This window comes from Hyla sarda, chromosome 4 (genome assembly GCF_029499605.1).
Source record: "Hyla sarda isolate aHylSar1 chromosome 4, aHylSar1.hap1, whole genome shotgun sequence".
NCBI classification, from domain to species: Eukaryota; Metazoa; Chordata; class Amphibia; order Anura; family Hylidae; genus Hyla; species Hyla sarda.
Genome location: NC_079192.1, coordinates 170100563 through 170122398, shown reverse-complemented (window position 1 = coordinate 170122398; position 21836 = coordinate 170100563). Strand labels below are relative to the sequence as shown.

Genomic DNA, 21836 nt, shown 5'->3' with positions numbered 1-21836 from the left:
AACAGACTATTTTGGTGAATAGTTTGCAAAAATGGAAGTTTAATATGCCTCCCATTGTGGAAAACCATAGGGAAGGCCACTTCTTGATGTAAAAACTGATGTTAAAATTATCTTCACTGTATAGGGCTAATTCATGCCATAGAAACATAGAATGTGTCGGCAGATAAGAACCATTTGCCTCCCAGCCTCTCCCATAGAGATGCATGGAGGAGGCGTGCCGGCCGTAACGTCATGCTGCGGCAGGCACGCCCCCTGCACAGGAGAGCCACGGCACAGCCACGGCCCCGTACAGGAGATCGTGGGGGGTCCCAGCGGTAGGACCCCCCGCAATCAAACACTTATCCCCTATCTTGTAGATAAGAGATAAGTGTATATTGCGCTGCAGTTGTCCTTTAAGTCTATTATTGAAAATCTGCCACAACCATGAATCTATCAGCATAGTTCTGAACAGGTCTGCTGTGTTATTTACCCAAACAACCGAAAACAGTATAGTGCTATTTGGGTATTAAAGCTATCAAAGAAGACAGCGGACTCAGAGTTAAAAGTCTCTGGGGAAGGGGGGTCGTCTTTTTCCCATTATGTCCACCCATCTCAATGGTGATTTACAGGCCAAGGGGCCTGATACAGAAGAATCATTTGCCCTATGGTTAAAGTGACCCTGCAATATAGTATACATTTGTTCTACAATGATGGCCTGTGGATCATCATTGCATACATCAGAGGCATCTGTTAAAGTTATATGTAGAGTATTTCCCAATATTTGTATAGATTAAATGGATGCATTGAGTACAATGTTAATTAATAGAGACTTTAGGCTTAATATTACTAGCTGCACCACATCTAATCCACCTAAACAGCTACCTATGAAGTGATGCAGTTCCACCCTAAGGCTACATTCCCACTGCAATATGCAATGCGGCAGGGAAATTTAAAAACTGTCCGCTGCTCATTTGAATGAGCCCAACAAAGTCAGATAGTGACTCAAGTTGGCTAATTTTGTAACCTGATCAGTTTTAATTGGCAGACTGAAAAGGGTACAAAAATGAGCCGTCCGGAGTCACTATCTAACTCTGTCTGGCTTATTGAAATGAATGGAATGCAGCGTGGATTGCATAATTGTAGGGGGAATGCACCCTTACATAATGTAGAAAAATTGGAGATGAGTGATTCTTTTGGTTGCCCAATATGAGAGACTAAACTTGAATCTGAGACGTAATTTGAAAATGCTGGGTCCAATGCAAAATCTGTAACAGGTCCTCAAGCTGTAATTCTTCATTTACAGTACTGGTCTCCTTATATAGGAAAGAAATACATTATGATTCCCTCAAGCCCCAGGGCCCAGGTGCAACCGCACCCTCTGCACTCCCTAAAGGTACACTCTGACCTGAACCCTATCATGGTATCCCCAATATAGGGTGCCCTTGTAACAGTACAAAATCTATGGTAGTAGTAAGCTGCACTGCTTTGTGTCTTTTTTATTTTTTTTTATCAACTGGTGCCAGAAAGTTATACAGATTTGTAAATTACTTCTATTTAAAAATCTTAATCCTTCCAGTACTTATCAGCTGCTGTATGCTCCAGAGGAAGTTCTTTTCTTTTTTACATTTCTTTTCTGTCTGACCACAGTGCTCTCTGCTGACACCTCTGTGTATGTCAGAAACTGTCCAGAGCAGGAGAGGGTTTCTATGGAAATTTGCTCCTGCTCTGGACAGTTCCTGACATGGACTGAGGTGTCAGCAGAGAGCACTGTGGTCAGGCAGAAAATAATTGTACAACTTCCTCTGGAGCTCAAAGATTAATGGACAAACTAATAAATGTATTAAAATACAACACCTGTCAGCATATCATACTGGGCTGACACCCACCGAGCCCTAGTAGGTGCAGCTTACAGTAAGGCAAAACAGAATTATAATAGATATATGCACTTATGTCTAGAAACTCAATAGTAAAATCAATCTAAAATACTGACACCACTATAAAAAAAAAAAAAAAAACATTGCCCTTCAAGAATAAATAGCTTGCTGCCTTTATGTAAACACTAGTTAATCCATATAGTCTGGGAAAAGTTGGTAGAGTTGTACCATTATTATAACTGTACACAACAATTTCACGTGCCCATAAGGAGATCAGCATCGGGATAATCGTGCATATGTTGTTAAGATGTATAAACACAAGTCTTACTGCATTTGAATATAAGACCGCTTGGTACCAGGTACCTCTCACCCTCCTATGCGCAGTCCGCGGAGTGAGTGTGGGAAGTGTTCCTCAATGGAATTCAGCTGCTGCCAATTGAAGCCGTAGCCGCTGTGCGAACGATCCCCCTAGGTATAGATTCACCGATGCTCCGGTTCACATACACAGGGCTGCCATCAGAAATTTTTGGGCCCCTTACACAGCTCAAGGCCTGGGCACCCCCCCCCCCCCCCACCACCACCACCACCACCACCCGACCTCTCCCCACCTGTAAACACCCCCCCCCCCCCCCCCCCCCGGGCAAAGGAAAACATAAGCCCTTCAATAAGGAAGGAAGAAGGAAGTATTATCACCATACTTATCATCACCCTACTGTTACTGACCAAATCCTGTATACTGAGACTAATATTACCAATAATACCAGTATACAATGAGGAATATTATCACCATACATATAATAACATGTAATCTTTTGATTGCATATACTGTTCAATGCTGAGCTTTGGCTCCACATTGATCAGTCTTATCGGTGCTCTGCTGCTCAGGAATCAGAGCACCGATTGGATGGCGAGGAGGCAGGTAAGGGCCCTCCCGCCATCCACTTAGCTGATCGGGACTTTCAATTTTGCTGTGGATATCCCGATCACCAGCACTGTTAACTCCCGCATTTAGACATCGCGATCAGCTTCGATCACAGCATCTAAAGGGTTAATGCAGCACATCAGCCCGTTTGGGGATGCCCTGCATTAACCATGGGTCCTGGCTGCTGATAGCAGTCGGGAACCACTGGGTAAGAAGTGTGCTCAGCTTGTGAGCGCGCTTCAAACTGGGAGAACGGAACCAGGGCGTACAGGTACTCCCTTGGTCCTTAACAGGTCATGCAATGTAAGCTATATTTTAGTCTGTTGGTGTTGCTTTATATTGTTTGGGTAGGCCCTTTTGTTAAAGGAGTATACTAGTGCTGACTATTCCTCCTCCGTTGTGCTCGGGCTGAAAAAAATGTTAAAATAAACTTTCACTCACCTTCCTCCGTTCTCCCGAAGCGCTGCTACAGCTGATCGGTCCTCCGGTCCTGTCTTCTTCCTTCTTCCTGTGCACAGATTGTCACACGGCGCTCAGCCTATCACTGGCCACACAATGTCCCGCCTCCGGGGGAACGGAGGAAGGTGAGTGAAAGTTTATTTTAATTTTTTTTTCAGCCCGGGCACAACGGATGAAAAATAGTCGGTGCTAGAGTACTTCTTTAATAGTTGCCCCCATTATGGGGGCAACTATTAACAGAGGGGCCTACCTAAACTTTATGGGGGCAGCTATTAGAAGAGGGGCCTACCCAAACTTTATGGGGGCCCCATATAGTTTGGGTAGGCCCCCATGTTTAAGTTGCCCCCATATAGTTGTTGTAGGCCCCTCTCAAAGGGGCCTACAACTATATGAGGGGGAAATTATTAGCTAAAAAGGCCTACAAAAACTATATGGGGGCAACTTGTCCCCATATAGTTGTTGTAGGCCCCTCTCTGCTGCTAACTGTTGCCCCCATATAGTTGTAGGCCTCAGTCCTTACCCCCAGACTGCAGGCCCCGCCACATGGTTCTGCCCCAACTCCAGTCATTTTTTTTCTTCCTTTTCTCTTCCTTTCCGCTGCCTTCCGGCGACCACAGCTACAGATTTAAAGAGACAGTGTCTGTTGGCCTGGAGCGGAGGTACGTGCTGTGCAGCAGCAGCACCGCCGCTGCCGCATGTGATCTGTGACAGATTTGACTGACTGTATAGAGTACAGTCAGTCAATCAGTCAGTGTGCAATGTGTCGGCCCCAGCAGTCAGTGAGTGACAATCACTCACTGACATTGGGAAAAAAAAAATTATCTGCCGGAACCCCTAGGGCCCCTTACAGGGGTATCGGCTGTACCCCCCTGATGGCGGCCCTGCACATACACTGTGCGTCTCTCTTTTTGGGCAGAGTGATAGTAGAGAATCCTCTCATAGTCAGAATCCTCTCATGGCGTCCTCGTGAGAGTTAGCGCGGAGGTCTCAGAAAATGGCAATGTCCCGGACTGTAGTAAAATAGTGCAGCAGGGGCTAGTGTAACTGGAGAATGTTTAAAAATTATATAATCGAATATACAAACTTTCCCCAGACTGTATGAATTAACTAGCTATTTATTCTTGAAGGGCAGTGTGTTTTTATAGTGGTGTCAGTATTTTAGATTTATTTTACTATTGAGTTTCTAGACATAAGTGCATATACCTATTAGATTTCTGTTTTGCCTTACTGTAAGCTGCACCTAATAGTATGATATGCTGACTGGTGTTTATGTATTTTAATACATTTATTCATTTGTCCATTTATCTTTGAGCTCCACTTTTATAATATTTTCAGTATGTTTCTCACTCTTAGGGTAGGGAGTTTTGGTGGGACGCTCGAATCGGTTGTGGTTTGTAGAAGTGAGCCTCAACACATTGGGCCTCATTTACTAAGCTGAAACCGACCCAGTTTTTGTCTGGTTATTTTGGCGCAGAGTGTCTGAGACATGCACACTGCACACTGCGCCTGGAAAATCCGACAAACCCGACATTGCACTGTGAAAAGCCAAAAAAAAGGGCGTGGTATGTCGCAAACAGAGCGTGGTCGACCCAAAAATGGGCGTGGTTTCACAACCCGACTGATTTACTATTGAATTCACAGAAAATCGTGTGTGTAAATGGCTGGAAATATCGACCTAGAAAAAGCTGGTCAGAAAATGTTCCCGACTTTTCCCAATAGTAAATAGAGAGGAATACTGCAAGTCTGGAACAACTTTTCCCACTAAAAACGCAACACTCTTAGTAAATGAGGCCCATTTTGTTTATCTTTCTGGCACCATTTTTGGGTTAAAAATTTTTTTTTCCACCAGAGTACCCCTTTAAGGGAACCTGTCACCAGGTTGTATCCTATAAGACGGCTCACACTGTACTATGAGGTTTTAAATCAGCATTCCTACCATGTTTGCGGTAAAGCAACCCATTCTGGCAAACGGGATGAAACGCTACCATGCCAGGGTGATCCCTGACTCCTGGAAGGTGTCCCGCTGTGATCCGTTTTTTGGCACTGTATTCAAGGCTATTACACATAGGCGCAATGGTGACCTTAACCTGACGCCTCAGTGGCTACAGACAGTACCGTAGGAAGCTCCCTGCCTGTCAATCACCCCTACAGAGGCCGTGACTAGTTATGGCCCCAATGACTACTTAGCAGCATTAGCATACGCTGTGCAATTAAATAAAAGTTCTTTTTCTGAGGATTGCAAGAACAGGCTGCTACGCCACAAATATGGTAGGAATGATGATTTAAATCCCTATGGCACTACGTGAGCAGCCTTATAGGGTAAGATCTGATGACAGGTTCTCTTTAACCTGATCTTACTGTAGGGGGAAAAGTTATTTGATTTCTTCTCAACCAAACCTTGTCCAAAAAGTGAGAAGAGTGAAAGACAATCTCAGATGTCACAATGCAGCCAGGAGCAATCCCTAGGAAGGTCATAACTATGGTCCTCAAATTTTCTATGTGTCATTGCTGTTTTTTGTTTCGGTTACAACTACAATAAAATAAACGTAGTTTTAATACCCTATTCTATAAGCTCTGGAAGGTGCCATAAAGATCTGCCTTGTAACAGGAAACTTGTTGTTTTATACCTTTTCATCACACAAGCTAGAGCGGTATTATTTCTTGTGAAACCTACGGAAGCATAAGCTCAACTATAATATGACTGGCTGCATTGTCATAAAAACAGGTTCTTCCCAGTGCACCATTGTGGCCTTTACTAGCAGCCTAATCTGACGGCATTATATTGCTCCATTACTTCAAAGCCGCTCATTCCATGTTAGGGTGCATTCACACGGAGTAAATGAAGAGTAATTCACGCTGAAACATTTACGGACGGAATTTTTTTTTCCCACCAAAAACTCGGGAAATTCGCGTGCAATTCGCGCGCAATTTGTGCAGAATTGCGCGCGGACACGGGGGAGAAAGAATGAAGGTTTTTCAGCCATTTCCGCACAAATTGCGTGAATTCCACACAAATTGCCCGCGAATTCCACGCGAAAACGATGTCGGGCAGAATTTTTTTTTTACCATTGACTTCTATTCATTTCTGCTAGCGGATTCCTCTTGAAGAATGAACATGTTCTTTCTTCAAGCGGAAAGGAATTCAGCGTCGGGATTCTGCTAGCAGAATTTCCGCAGTGTGAACAGGACAGCGGAAATAACATTAAAGTCAATGGGCAGAGGAGATGTGAATTAGTTTGTAGCGGAGAATTCAAGAGGAATTACTCTTGAATTACTCCGTGTGAACGGGCCCTGAAGCTGAACTTAAAGGGGTACTCAGGTGGAAAACTTTTTTTTTTTTTTTTATCAACTGGTGCTAGAAAGTTAAACAGAATTGTAAATCACAATAGAAGAAGGAAATGATGTCCGCACTCACCATGCCGTAGAAAATTGGATATGCTTTATTAGCGTCTTCAGAGTTCCATAAGAAACAATATCAAAAACTGTAATTGTAAATCACTTGTATTAAAAAAATCTTAATCCTACCAGTACTTATTAGCTGCTGAATACTACAGAGGAAATTATTTTATTTTTGGAACACAGTGCTCTCTGCTGAATCACGAGCACAGTACTCTCTGCTGACCTCTCTGTCCATTTTAAGAACTGTCCAGAGTAGGAGAAAATCCCCATAGAAAACATATGCTGCTCTGGACAGTTCCTAAAATAGACAGAGATGTCAGCAGAGAGTACTGTGCTCATGATATAAGCAGAGAGCTCTGTGTTCCAAAAAGAAAAGAATTTCCTCTGTAGTATTCAGCAGCTAATAAGTACTGGAAGTATTAAAACATTTTACTAGAAGTAATTTACAAATCTGTTTAACTTTCTGGCACCAGTTAGTTTTAAAAAAAAGTTTTCCACTGGTGTACCCCTTTAAGAACTAGGAAAAAGGACTGTGTGGAGGTTGAAATGTACATATCATGTCCACAGTCTACATCAGTGTTCTCTGACCAGGGTGCCTCCAGCTGTTGCAAAACTACAATTCCCAGCATGCCTGGATAGCCAAAGGCTGTCCAGGCATGCTGGCAGTTGTAGTTTTGCAACAGCTGGAGGCACCCTGGTTGGGGAACATTGGTCTACATGAATGCTGCTTCTAAGTCACGCTCCATTATTTACATGGCGCAGATTTTTCTAACACAGATTTAAAAATGTGAAAAAATAAAATTGGTGACATCACTAATTGCTTTGGGTAGCCAGGGTCCCGAATATCCCCATGGTGGCTAATGTAAAACCAAAAATACAGCATACAGAGTGGAAATCCATGTCTGTAGTCTGAGCGTATGTCTTGAGATTTCTGACACAGACAGGCAACATCCATCAGGTGTAAAGGCTACGTCATGTGAATATAGATTCCAGTATATCAGCCTTTATTCTATCCATGTATTGCAGAAATAAATATGCACCCCTGATAGATCCAAGCATGACCCAACAAGGTGTGCACACGCATGGAACCTAGCTCGTTCACCACTTCCCAGAAGTCTCAGATCCAATGATGATATACATTTTATTTTATTTATTTATTTTTTTTATTTTTTATACCCTAGAATTTTATTGAATTTAATAGTTAAAGGGGTACTCCAGTGGAAAAGTATTTTTCAAATCAACTGGTGCCAGAAGGTTATTAAACAAATTTGTAAATTACTTCTATATAAAAATCTTAACCTGTCCAGTACTTATCAGCTGCTGTATGCTCCACAGGAAGTTCTTTTCTTTTAGAATTTCTTTTCTGTCTGACCTCTCTGCTGACACCTCAGGAACTGTCAAGAGTAGGATCAAATCCCCATAGCAATCCTATCTTTCTCTGGACAGTTCCTGACATGGACAGAGGTGTCAGCAGAGAGCACGGTGGTCAGACTCCACTTCATGTGGAGCATACAGCAGCTGATAAGTACTGGAAGGATTAAGATTTTTAAATAAAAAGTCATTTACAAATCTTAGAAGAAGGTGGAGCCAGCAATGTGTAAAAACATTGCTCTTTATTGCAATCCTGGTTAAAAGTCCATGGAAGGCAGAAAAATAATAAGCACTGGGACAAAAGTGCATAGATGGAGCACCTCAGAACGCTGACGTGTTTCAGGCCATTTAGCGTTCTGAGGTGCTCCAGCATAATTGGGGCCCTTTCTAAGTTTTGCCATGAGGCCCTATGATTACCTGTTACACCCCTGTGTATTTGGTTTCATTAGCACAATGCATACAGTAAGTGTCCAAAGTTGCGGGAGAGGAGTCCTTCAGTAAAGTAAGTGTTAATAAAGAAAAGAATGTTGTAATGGACAAAATAATGTAGACAGTATCCTCCAGCTACAAAAAGACATGCTGGAGGTTCAGTGTCCCAACATATGGTGACAGATTCGCTTTAGGGGTCTATTCACACGTACAGTATTCTGCGCAGATTTGATGCGAAAGGATTTCAAGTCATTCAGTTTACATTGAGATCTGCAGCAGAAAATCCTGCGCATCAAATCTGCACAAAATACTGTACGTGTGAATAGACCCTAAAGGGGTATTCCGGCTTTATACAAGATGTATGATCGCAGGGGTCCCGCCGCTACAATAGATGCAAGTGCAGTAAGTTCTTTACCACTAGAGGTTGCTCAGAATCTTTAAATGGGTACTCCGGTGGAAAAAAAAATGTTTAAATCAACTGGTGCCAGACAGTTAAACAGATTTGTAAATTACTTCTATAAAAATCTTTACCTTGCCAGTACTTTTTAGCAGCTGTATGCTACAGAGGAAATTCTTTTCTTTTTGAATTTCTTTTTTGTCTTGTCCACAGTGCTCTCTACTGACACCTCTGTCTGTGTCAGGAACTAAGGAACTGTCCAGAGCAGCACAGGTTTACAATGGGGATTTTTTCTTACTCTGGACAGTTCCTAATACGGGCATCAGGTGTCAGCAGAGAGCACTGTGACAAGACAAAAAAGAAATTCAAAAAGAAAACAATTTCCTCTGTAGAATACAGCTGCTAAAAAGTACTGGAAGGGTAAAGATGTTTTAATAGAAGTCATTTACAAATCAGTTTAACTTTCTGGCACCAGTTGATTTAAAAAAAAAATTTCCACCAGAGTTCCCCTTTAAGCCAGTGTTTCCCAAGCAGGGTGCCTCCAGCTGTTGCAAAACTACAACTCCCAGCATGCCCGAACAGCCTTCGGCTGTCCGGGCATGCTGGGAGTTGTAGTTTTGCAACAGCTGGAGGCACCCTGCTTGGGAAACACTGCTTTAAAGGGGTACTCTGCCCCTAGACATCTTATCCCCTATCCAAAGGATAGGGGATAAGATGTCTGACTGTGGGGGTCCTATCGCTGGGGACCCCCACGATCTCTCCTACAGCACCCCCATTCTTCAGCTGCACAGAGCGAGGATTTCTCTGTGGCTGATGACAGGCGATGCAGGGACGGAGTATTGTCATGTCACGGCTCCGCACCCTCGTGATGTCACACCCGGCCCCCTCAAGGCAAGTCTATGGGAGGGGACAGAGCTGTGACATCACGATACTCCGTCCCCTGCACCGCCCGTCATCAGCCACAGAGCGACCCTCACTCTGTGCAGCTGAAAAACAGGGGTGCTGCAGGAGAGATCACAGGGGTCCCCAGCGGCGGGACCCCCGTGATCAGACATCTTATCCCCTATCCTTTGGATAGCGGATAAGATCTCCAGGGGCGGAGTACCCCTTTAAGCTTTCAGGCCCAGATTTATCAAACTATGTGAGAGAAAAAATAGAGTGATTTTCCCACAGCAACCAATCACAGCTCAGCTTTCACTTTACCAGAGCTCGGTAGCTGAGCTGTGATTGGTCGCTGTGGTAAAATCACTCTATTTTTTCTCTCACATAGTTTGATAAATCTGCGCCTCAGTCTCTATGTCTGACTTTTCACGCTGCCGTGTTCTCTGACATTTTAACATCAGTGGGAGGATTGAGTCACCAGCGTAAAACAAACTTCGTCTTGCACGGAGAAACATTTCTAGCAAAGAGTTTAAAAAAGCAGCCACCATTGTTATTACTGATGGTATCAACTATGGCAAAAATGCCTGACCCACCCTTTTAGCACTGTTCTGTGCGCAAAAGAATATTAGAAACATACCATACTCAGATTAATGAAAAAGCTACGAAAGTAAAAGTTCATAACCTGTATATTAACCCCTTAATCCCATGACATTTTGTGTCTCGAGGAGTAGTATTTCCTATTAAAGGGATACCACTGTGTATAAAACTATACAGACAATGTTTCATGAGAAAAAATGCAAATGAGCTCTCTTCCAAAAGCAAGAAAACTGTTTCTCTATTGCCACCTAGTGGAGAGACAGTTTTCTTCCTTATGAATAGACATTATTAGCATGGGAGAGGAAAAGAAAAACACCATTACTTGAGGTAATGAGACTACATTTCATAGCCTTTTTTACCTTTATCTTCTTCTTAGATCCTTTGTAATAGTGTTGATCAAGGAGACAACTTCAGATTCGCCCCAGTGAGTGGCACTGACAGCACAACATGGTTCTCATACCTTTCATTTCTATAAAAAATATTATTGCAAAATATTGTTGGAGCCGTGTTACCTCACTGAATAGCTTTCCAAATATAGAGTAATCGTCAGCCCAAACACTGCTGTGAGCTCAAATATATTGTTCTTTATTTCCTCTTCATCTGCTACATTACTTCATGGAGGTGTTAAACGGCAGTAAACTGAGTTCCTGCCGCTTTGCAGCATGTCTTAAAGGGGTTATACAGGAAAAAACTTTTATATATATATATAAATCAACTGGCTCCAGAAAGTTAACCCCTTAAGGACTCAGCCCATTTTGGCCGTAAATTTTTACGTTTTCATTTTTTCCTCCTCGCCTTCTAAAAATCATAACTCTTTTATATTTTCATCCACAGACTAGTATGAGGGCTTGTTTTTTGCGCGACCAGTTGTCCTTTGTAATGACATCACTCATTATATCATAAAATGTATGGCGCAACCAAAAAACACTATTTTTGTGGGGAAATTAAAACGAAAAACGCAATTTTGCTAATTTTGGAAGGTTTTGTTTTCACGCCGTACAATTTCTGGTAAAAATGACATGTGTTCTTTATTCTGAGGGTCAATACGATTAAAATGATATCCATTATTATATACTTTTATATTATTGTTGCGCTTAAAAAAAATCACAAACTTTTTAACCAAATTAGTACGTTTATAATCCCTTTATTTTGATGACCTATAACTTTTTTTATTTTTCCGTATAAGCGGTGGGATGGGGGCTCATTTTTTGCGCCATGATCTGTACTTTTTTTTGATACCACATTTGTATATAAAAAACTTTTAATACATTTTTTATAATTTTTTTTTTAATAAAATGTATTAAAAAAGTAGGAATTTTTGACTTTTTAAATTTTTTTTCGTTCACGCCGTTCACCGTACAGGATCATTAACATTTTATTTTAATAGTTCGGACATTTACGCACGCGGCGATACCAAATATGTCTATAAAAAATGTTTTTTACGCTTTTTGGGGGTAAAATAGGAAAAAACGGACGTTTTACTTTTTTATTGGGGGAGGGGATTTTTCACTTTTTTTTTACTTTTACTTTTAAATTTTTTTACATTTTTTTTTACACTTGAATAGTCCCCATAGGGGACTATTCATAGCAATACCATGATTGCTAATACTGATCTGTTCTATGTATAGGACATAGAACAGATCAGTATTATCGGTCATCTCCTGCTCTGGTCTGCTCGATCACAGACCAGAGCAGGAGACGCCGGGAGACGCACGGAGGAAGGTGAGGGGACCTCCGTGCGGCGTTATGAATGATTGGATCCCCGCAGCAGCGCTGCGGGCGATCCGATCGTTCATTTACATCGCGAACTGCCGCAGATGCCGGGATCTGTATTGATCCCGGCACCTGAGGGGTTAATGGTGGACGCCCGCGAGATCGCGGGCGTCGGCCATTGCCGGCGGGTCCCTGGCTGCGATCAGCAGCCGGGATCAGCCACGCATGACACGGGCATCGCTCCGATGCCCGCGGTTATGCATAGGACGTAAATGTACGTCCTGGTGCGTTAAGTACCACCTCACCAGGACGTACATTTACGTCCTGCGTCTTTAAGGGGTTAAACAGATTTATAAATTACTTCTATTAAAAAATCTTAATCCTTTCAGTACTTATGAGCTTCTGAAGTTAAGGTTGTTCTTTTCTGTCTAAGTGCTCTCTGATTACACGTGTCTCAGGAACCGCCCAGTTTAGAAGCAAATCCCCATTGCAGACCTCTCCTAAACTGGATAGGGGATAAGATGTCCAGGGGGCGGAGTACCTCTTTAACTTATGAGTATAGCTTTGTTTGTTATTTTAGCAGAATTATTACCAGTGACTACTAAATATATTACACGTAATGAATAAATCTGGTCTCCTTCTATGGGGTAACTGAGACCTTTTGTGCAACAAAAGTACTGCTCCCTTATAGTTTTTAGCTATACCCCTATGTCCACCAGGTTTCCCCAATTATTACAGACTGGAATTGTGCAACACACTGAGAACAAAATCATAATAACCTAAAAGAAACAATTGAGTTATGTTTAAAATCATTTATATGCATATAGTTGTAATGAAAACCCTTTGGAAGTTCCTGGAATTCTGAAGTGAATACTGATAAAATGTTGTCTGATTGTTTTCTATATCATTACTATAGACAAACACAATCTAACTCAGCTAATAGCATGTAACTAGTTGTACTGTTCAAGTCTTTTGTTAAGGTTGTTGAGCATACATCCACAGTGCAGGGAGAAAAACCTAACAATGCACAAAATCTGGGAAATTCCAAAGAGTTCACTTCCTTATCCTTCCGTCATTCACATCTGTCTACATATATTTTTTTTCCTCCTTTTTATGTTTTTGCTATTTTAATAAGTTTGCTCCATTTCTCCTTTACAGTCTTAGGGTGGGTTCACACTACGTTTTGTCCCATACGGGAGCGCATACGGCAGGAGGGAGCTAAAAGCTCGCGCTCCCGTATGTAACCGTATGCGCTCCCGTATGCCATTCACTTCAATGAGCCGACCGGAGTGAAATGTTCGGTCCGGTCGGCTCATTTTTGCGCCGTATGCGCTTTTACAACCGGACCTAAAACCGTGGTTGACCACGGTTTTAGGTCCGGTTGTAAAAGCGCATACGGCGCAAAAATGAGCCGACCGGACCGAACGTTTCACTCCGGTCGGCTCATTGAAGTGAATGGCATACGGGAGCGCATACGGTCACATACGGGAGCGCGAGGTTTTAGCTCCCTCCTGCCGTATGCGCTCCCGTATGGGACAAAACGTAGTGTGAACCCAGCCTCAGCCATTAATAATAACTGAGCAAGATATTCCTTGTATCGTTTGGGCATAAACGCCAAATTCTGGAGATAATCTGCAGGCACGATGCATCTCCTAGTCCCTTGGTACAATCTAAGCTCGATCATCCGAGCCCTTAGTGTTCCATGTTCTACTTAAGGCAGTTTCCAGTTTCCTCTGATATTTTTAAAGGCCTGAAATTTCTCTATTTAACTTTTTATAACTTTTTTTTATTTTAGTAAAATATATATTTTTTCTGAATTTTCTGTGTCAGAATCAGAAATGAGCCAGATATGCAGAAAGAAAACATTCTTTTATTTTTGCAAAGAAGGGGACAGTTAAATTGTCAACAGATTTTTCTAAAAGGGAACATAGGAGGAGAACATCTTATGAGTTATGAGGGCTGACTATTCTGTTGTGGTTTTTTCTGGGAAACATTTCATTAGCTTATCACACTTGTTATACAAATGGTGATAAGGCCTAAGGCAGATAAGTTGACATTGACTTTAGAAGCTTTGCTTTCCTGTTCTCAGAGGCTGTTTAAGTGACACTGACGAGATTCTGTATTTATTCATAGTTAAAAATAGCCAAATGATGTATAGCTGCTGTCTATATGTAAAGAAAACAATTCAAAGGATTCCTGATCTATTTTTGATATTTTTGTACATTTTGTGAAATGTATTCAGTTTCTGCGAACTTATCTTCACACTCTGTATGCAATCTATTCAGAAAACAATGGAAGAGATAGGGGAAGGGTTTATATAAAACAGTATAAACAATAACTTAAAAGAAGCTTATGTACATTTATAAACTTAAGTACTTCCTTACTCATCAAAGGCATAAAAGACTAAGTTAAATCGGTGTTTCTAAAGCTTAAACCCTGCAAGAGTGAAAATAAAAAGGTGCTTCTCTCAAGTTATAGATGATTCTGTATATACTTTACATAAGGAGAAGTACAAGGTGATTCAAAAAATGATAATGAAAATTATAGCCTCGGTATTCATAACCAAGAGAACAGAACACAAAAATTGAAAAGACATGCTCTATCCAAGTTCTATCTATACACTACAAATGCTCAAAGTGATTTCCATTTGTGACATGGCAGCTGTCTAGGAGGTAGTCCAGTTCTGTCCAGACACGTGTCAGCATATACTTGGATATGGACTCCACTGATTTAGTAATGCGTTGTCTAAGGTTGTTCAGATCCTGTGACTGGAGGGGGGAGTTCAGATACTGAATCAGGGCCGGATTAAGAGGATCATGGGCCTGGTGCTGAAGATTTTGATGGGCCTTTTTATCGAAATATATAAAATGAAAAAGCAACACAAAGCAATTTTGTTTAACACAAATAAAGCGCATCCGTCACGTTATGCACATTAAATTACCAGGATAGATGAATATATGTTAGTGTCCAAAAATTGCTGAGTTACCCCCAGCAACCAATCAGATCGCTTCTTTTATCTGATGTGACTAGGAGGATGTTAAACGCTGCTGGACTGCGCTTTTCTCTGCTGTAACACACACAGGCTGTCCGTCCTATATCTCTGCAGTGTAATATAATGAAGTGACTGGCCGCAATATGGATTACATAGGGCTGTGACATCACAGGTGTGACTGGCTACATCCTCCATGTGATTTAGGGTCATCCCGCCTTGCCTTCCTGCCTTCCCAGCATTCCTTGCCCCATATACTGACATGTGGATCCGCCATTTTAGATGCCCTGGAGCCTGCACCACAGTAAATGGAGTTTAATGAAGCGATTTGTGTGATAGAATCGCAGCGATATTCGCATTTGTTGTGAATCGTATATATTTTCTGAAATTTGTAATGAATTCGGGTTTGTCAGCTCTGATTCGCTCATCTTTAGACATAACTCTTACTTTTCTACCTACAGACTCATATAAGGGCCTGTTTTTTTGCATCACCAATTATACTTTGCAATGACAAACAAACAAATATTTGTGGGACAAACTTGAAAAAAAATCCAATTTTGGGGGCTTTCTACACAGAGCACTTTTTGCAAACAGTTCCATATTGGGGGAGATTAATCAAAACCTGTGAAGAAGAGCGGTGCAGTTGCCCATAGCAACCAATCAGATCACTTTCATTTTTCAGAGGCTTTTTAAAAAATTAAAGAAGCGATGTGATTGGTTGCTATGGGCAACTGCACCACTACTCTACACAGGTTTTGATAAGTCTCTCCCATTAGCTTTATTTTGTAGGTCCTGGGCTTCTGGGCTCCTGAATGGCATATCTGCTTACCATAGAATAGACAGATATGACAGAAAGGTTATAGGTAAATCTATCTATAACAGCTGAGCTATTATAAGCAGATATGCCATTCAGGAGAATTAAAAAGCTAGGTTAGAAATTGTCACCTAGCTTTTCTGGGCTCCTGAATGGCATATGTGCTTACCATAGAATAGACAGATATGACTATAGGTTATAGGTAAATCTATCTATAACAGCTGAGCTATGATAAGCACCATTGCCATTTAGGTACACAGAAAAGCTAGGTGACAATTTCTCACCTAGTTTTCCATGCTCCTGAATGGCATGTCTGCCTATAATAACTGAGCATTTATAAGCAGGCATGCCATTCAGGAGCATGGAAAAGCTAGGTGAGAAATTGTCACCTAGCTTTTCTATGTACCTGAATGGGCAAGTGAGTTCATGACTGGTGGTGGTACCTTTTTGGGGGACTTCAGAGGCAGAGAACAATGACCGCCGGCGGGACCTCAGCCGCTGTCACACAGTAACATTTTTTGACGGGCGTGGGCCAGGCAGGAAAGCAGCACATACCATCCTCTTTCTGACAGGGGTGAGGATCGTCCTACGATACTGTGACATGAGTCGCGCTGGTCAGGGGGTTACCCAGCCCATGTGACCACCCAGGCAGGGGCCGACTGACAACACTCAGGGCCCTCGGACCAAATAAAGCAAGGGCCCCCTGTGAGGCTCCGCCCATGGCCACACCTCTGCCACGCCCCTATCCAACCCAAATGCCTCCTAATGCCCCAACCTACACACAAAATAAAAGAAAATATATAACAAGTTAACATAGGTAAGATAATTTTCCATGACCAAGAATACCAGTATACAAGGAGGAATTATATACATCACACAATAACTTGATAATACCGCCATCCTGTACTGAATAAAACCACTATACACAGACCAGTATTCCCCCACACAGTGCCCATATAGCAAAAGTTACCAGCTGTACACAGGGTCTGTATACCATATAAGTGATTATATACAAGACCAGGGCTGCCATCAGAAATGTTGGGGCCCCTTACACAACTCAAGGCCCCCCCCCCTGCCTACTTACTTCGACATTATCTATAAAAAAAAATATTTGAAAACACAGGACAAGAAAGACAAGAGCCCTTTAGTTTAATGATGAAGGAAAGAGGAATATACCCGGATCCCAGTGACAGTATATACCCGGATCCCAGTGACAGTATATACCCGGATCCCAGTGACAGTATATACCCGGACCCCAGTGACAGTATATACCCGGACCCCAGTGACAGTATATACCCGGACCCCAGTGACAGTATATACCCGGATCCCAGTGACAGTATATACCCGGATCCCAGTGACAGTATATACCCGGATCCCAGTGACAGTATATACCCGGACCCCAGTGACAGTATATACCCGGATCCCAGTGACAGTATATACCCGGATCCCAGTGACAGTATATACCCGGACCCCAGTGACAGTATATACCCGGATCCCAGTGACAGTATATACCCGGACCCCAGTGACAGTATATACCCGGATCCCAGTGACAGTATATGCCCGGACCCCAGTGACAGTATATGCCCGGACCCCAGTGACAGTATATGCCCGGACCCCAGTGACAGTATATGCCCGGACCCCAGTGACAGTATATGCCCGGACCCTAGTGACAATATATGCCCCTGACCATCAGGACTATCCACTATGTGGGGCAGAAGAGCAGCCGGTGCCCTGGGGAGAGTACACTGTATCACTGGGTACACTGGTATATTGGGTACACTGGTATATTGGGTACACTATCATTGGGTACACTGGTATATTGGGTACACTATCATTGGGTACACTGGTATATTGGGTACACTGGTATACTGGGTACACTGTATCACTGGGTACACTGGTATATTGGGTACACTGGTATATTGGGTACACTGGTATATTGGGTACACTCTTATATTGGGTACACTGGTATATAGGGTACACTGGTATATTGGGTACACTGGTATATTGGGTACACTGAGATATAATATAGATATTAGATACAACATAGATAGATCAGTGTTTCCTAACCCAGGTGCCTCCAGCTGTTGCTAAACTATAACTTTCAGCATGCCTGGAGAGCCAAACGCATGCTGGGAGTTATAGTTATGCAACAGCTGGAGGCACCATGGTCAGGAAACACTGAGATATAAGATAGAAATAAGATAGATATGAGATAGATAGATATGAGACATATAGATATGAGATAGATATGAGAGATAGATAGATATGCGATAGATAGATACATGAGATAAATAGATACATAGACAGATAGATAGATAGATAGATAGATAGATAGATTATGAGATAGATAGATATGAGATAGATAGATATGAGATAGATAGATATGAGATAGATAGATACATACATAGATAGATACATGAGATAGATACATGAGATAGATATGAGATAGATAGATAGATAGATAGATACAGTAGATAGATAGATAGGAGATAGATAGATATGAGATAGATAGGAGATAGATAGATAGATAGATAGATAGATAGATATGAGATTAGATAGATAAAGTGTTGCAAAACTACAACTCCCAGCATGTCTGGACAGCCAAAGGCATGCTGGGAGTTGTAGTTTTAAAACTGCTGGAGGCACCCTGGTCAAGAAACATTAAGAAATTGCCCATTTAACTCCCACTGACCCCCCAAACAGCAATTTGCCCCTCAACCTTTTCCTCCCAGAAAATTACCTTATGTATAGGGGGCCGCAGCGGTGGGCAGGGGATGTCTTCCTGTTCCCCTTCGGCGCGGGCGGGTGATGTAGTCAGCAATGGAACAGGAAGCAAAGCAGCTGCCTGCTCCAATAGGGCTGCAGCCTGCACACAGAGGAGTGTGGGGGAGGGGGAGGAGCATTCCTCGGCTCTCTTCCCAGAGATGCATTGCGGCCACGGCCCCTGCACTCACCATAAAGGGCCAAGGGATAACTATAAAAAGAAAACAGTGCTGCAGCGGCCTGCAGTGACCCAGGGCCATAAGTAAGAAGCAGGGCCGGCCTGGGACAGTGCAGGGCCGGCCCTCTTTTTCTGTTATCATATTTATCATGGGTGCCGGGCGGCCTATGCGGGCCGTCTGTGCAGGCCACTGGGCCTATTTTCATGTAAGGGCCTGGAGCAGCAGCTCCATCCGCCCCTACGTTAATCCGGCCCTGTACTGAATACTTAATGTAGCCCCACAGAACGAAGTAGCAGGGTGTTACATCTGGCGATCATGGAGGCCAGCACAACATTGATAAAACATTGTTTCTGGCGTGGTCAATCCAACTTCAGTAGATTGTCCAGATGGAAATGTGGAGGGGCTCCATTCTGCCTATAGACTACGTAAGATACGCCATTTTTTGCAGCACCTGTAGTTCCATACTAGTCAGCCTGACCGACTTTCTAGGACTCCATTAGAACACAGCTCAAATCCTCCTGTTCAGTGTCTCTTCAGAAGTTTTTAAGTGACCGGGACTGTTTCCATGATATAAACACCCAGTGATTTCAAATTGCGACCAATGGTGATTTTTACCCTGTCTGTCTGTGCGAAGCTCCCCGCTGCATGTTTGTAATGCACCAAAGATGAATAAAGCCATATAAAGAGTGCCATTTTCTATTTAAAAGTATACTCCGGGTAAAAGTGAGGCACTATATTTATACATATACCGGGTCCTTAGGAATTGGTGCATGACCCAGGGGTTTAAAGAGTTAAAAAAGTTATATTATGGTCTGTATTAGGCATAGCAGTAAGTTTTGCCTGGAATCATCCTTTAAGTTGTCTGAAACAGACTCATACATTCTCCCCCAGTAGTGCCAACCTCATCCTGCCCCCCATAACATTGCCAGAAGCACAATGCGTAGTGCTTTGCTTTCCCTGCTCCTTCACGTTGTGCCACTCCTCTTTTTAACCCGACATGAATGATACACGTGAGCAGCCACTAGAGGGTTCACATGTATCTTCCAAGTCCAAAGAGAGAATGGAGCTGCTTCCTAATGTTGGCACTTTATTCTCTGCTTCCTATGACAACCATTTCTTTCAGAACCTCCGGGATTCAGGTCACTTTTGTCCCCTAGGTCACAGGTTGGGCTGCATAAGATCATCAGCCATGTGCAATCGATGTGTTTGATCTGTGTGTATGTGTAGATCCCCCCTGTGCTTGTGGTGTACAAAAGAATACTCCTTTATGGGAATAAGAGCAAGTTATTTCCTAATATGGTTTCTACAAAGTCTACAAAGGAAATGTGGATGTAAGATGTAAGTTCTTATCAGTGGATTATCAGGGCCTTAATGTGATCATAAGTCACATATTTGACCCACATTAAGACAAGCAAAAATGTTAATGATAAATTCCATTGCTGTCTGAAAAACATCCTCTGCAAAAGGCCTCCCTAATATATTCGGAGACAATTTTCAAGTTGGTCTCTTCTTATACGGTAATTTCTCAGTACAGGAAAAAGATCATCAGTCGAAGCCTTACCCAGACTTCTGGCTCTGGCTCTCTGCATATGGAAGAACATCAGCCATTTTATTCTTGCTTGTTAAAAAATAGGAAAGGAAAATTATTTAATATTCTGAACATATTTCTTATTAAAAAAAAACTTAATTTTAAGGGATACTTTAATCAGAAAGCTGGGCATTCCAATTGATTTATTTCCAAGTGTAAAAATAAAGAATAAAATATTTTTATATAGACTGCTATACGTAGTGCAGATTACAGTCAAACAGTAGTATAAACCCACTATTTGGCAGAGGGTTTATAAGAGGTCTTTTGTAAGATGCTGTCTAAATAAGAAGTTTTTACATGTACAGTGATGAGGAATAGGGTACCTGGTATCATAAAGAAACACCACACTAAAAGCTGGCCGACATGCATTAATAATGATGCATACAGCCTGTTTTGTACAATGCAAAAAAAAAGGGCTCCCATAGAGGTGCCCTACAAGGCCTTTACTGTACATTTACCTCCAATTTCATACAGCGAATGACAGAGAAGACGTCAAGAAAAGAAAAATTGTGGCATGCTCAGTGGGTTGTAATATTTAAAGTGTGAAGCATTTGCTTCTAGAGGAGAACAGTTCCATACATATGACAGAGCCTGTATAGAAGGACACAGAGTCCTGTCTGGCCCGGTTCTACTGACTGTACTAGGTCGTGCAGCAGGTCGTGAGTATGAGGCCTAACAGTGGTGTCAGCAGCAATAGTAGTGATATGTGAGTATAGTCATAAAATGTCAGTACTAAAAAAGGAGAGGGATTACTACAGTATATACTGACAATGTAATGAGGTTTGTTTTGCGGAATGGGGATGTGTGTTAACGTTCTTTTGACGGTAGAGACATAATGGTTTGACCATCTTTTTTTTCTTTCTTTTGGTCATGGGTATTGGCTTGTCTTTCCAGGCTTTGTGTCAATACAGAGGTTTTTTGACATCCTTCATGTACACCAACAAATGACTGAAGATTTTTAGGGAATCAAAGAATTTGGTTTTAGAGGTAGAATTTTGTTGTATACGTAAGGCTGGGTTCGCACACAGTATTTTGGTCAGTATTTTTTGCCAAAACGAGGGGTGAAACTGACACAGGGATAAACTATAATGTAAAGATCTGCACCCTTTTTGTGTTTTAAACCCATTCCTGGTTTTGCTTAAAATACTGACCAAAGTACTATGTGTGAACCCAGCCTAAGTCCTATCACAATCTTCTTTGTTCTCGGCAACAACAGACAATGCTCTCCTCTCTGTGGGCTGTCTTATTATACTTGGTATAATCTCTTACGGACACGTGCTGTAAATGTACGGCACTGCAGCTAGTAATTTTGCTGAACATTTACAGCGCAGGAGCAGCACTCACTACATAGCTGGTGAGCACCGGCTGCTAACAGCAGCTTGGGCCTCACTGATAATGGCAGGCATCAGCAATCACACTGATGCCCACCATTACCCTATAGATACCGTGATCAATTCTGATCATGGCATCTACAATGAAAC

The 21836-nt window shown here is 42.2% G+C and overlaps 1 protein-coding gene and 1 long non-coding RNA gene across 3 annotated transcripts in view; one reads left to right on the top strand and one right to left on the bottom strand.

Annotated features, from left to right (window-relative positions):
• The window catches only part of LOC130368692 (uncharacterized), a 73933-nt gene extending 58843 nt beyond the window's left edge, over nucleotides 1-15090 (bottom strand). For both annotated transcript variants that reach the window (XR_008892538.1, XR_008892539.1), the window contains exon 1: nucleotides 14964-15090. This is a non-coding gene — a long non-coding RNA (uncharacterized LOC130368692). The remainder of the gene's footprint in view (nucleotides 1-14963) is intronic.
• CSPG4 (chondroitin sulfate proteoglycan 4) overlaps nucleotides 1-21836 on the top strand; it is a 59939-nt gene that overhangs the window by 26149 nt on the left and 11954 nt on the right. The window lies entirely within an intron of this gene.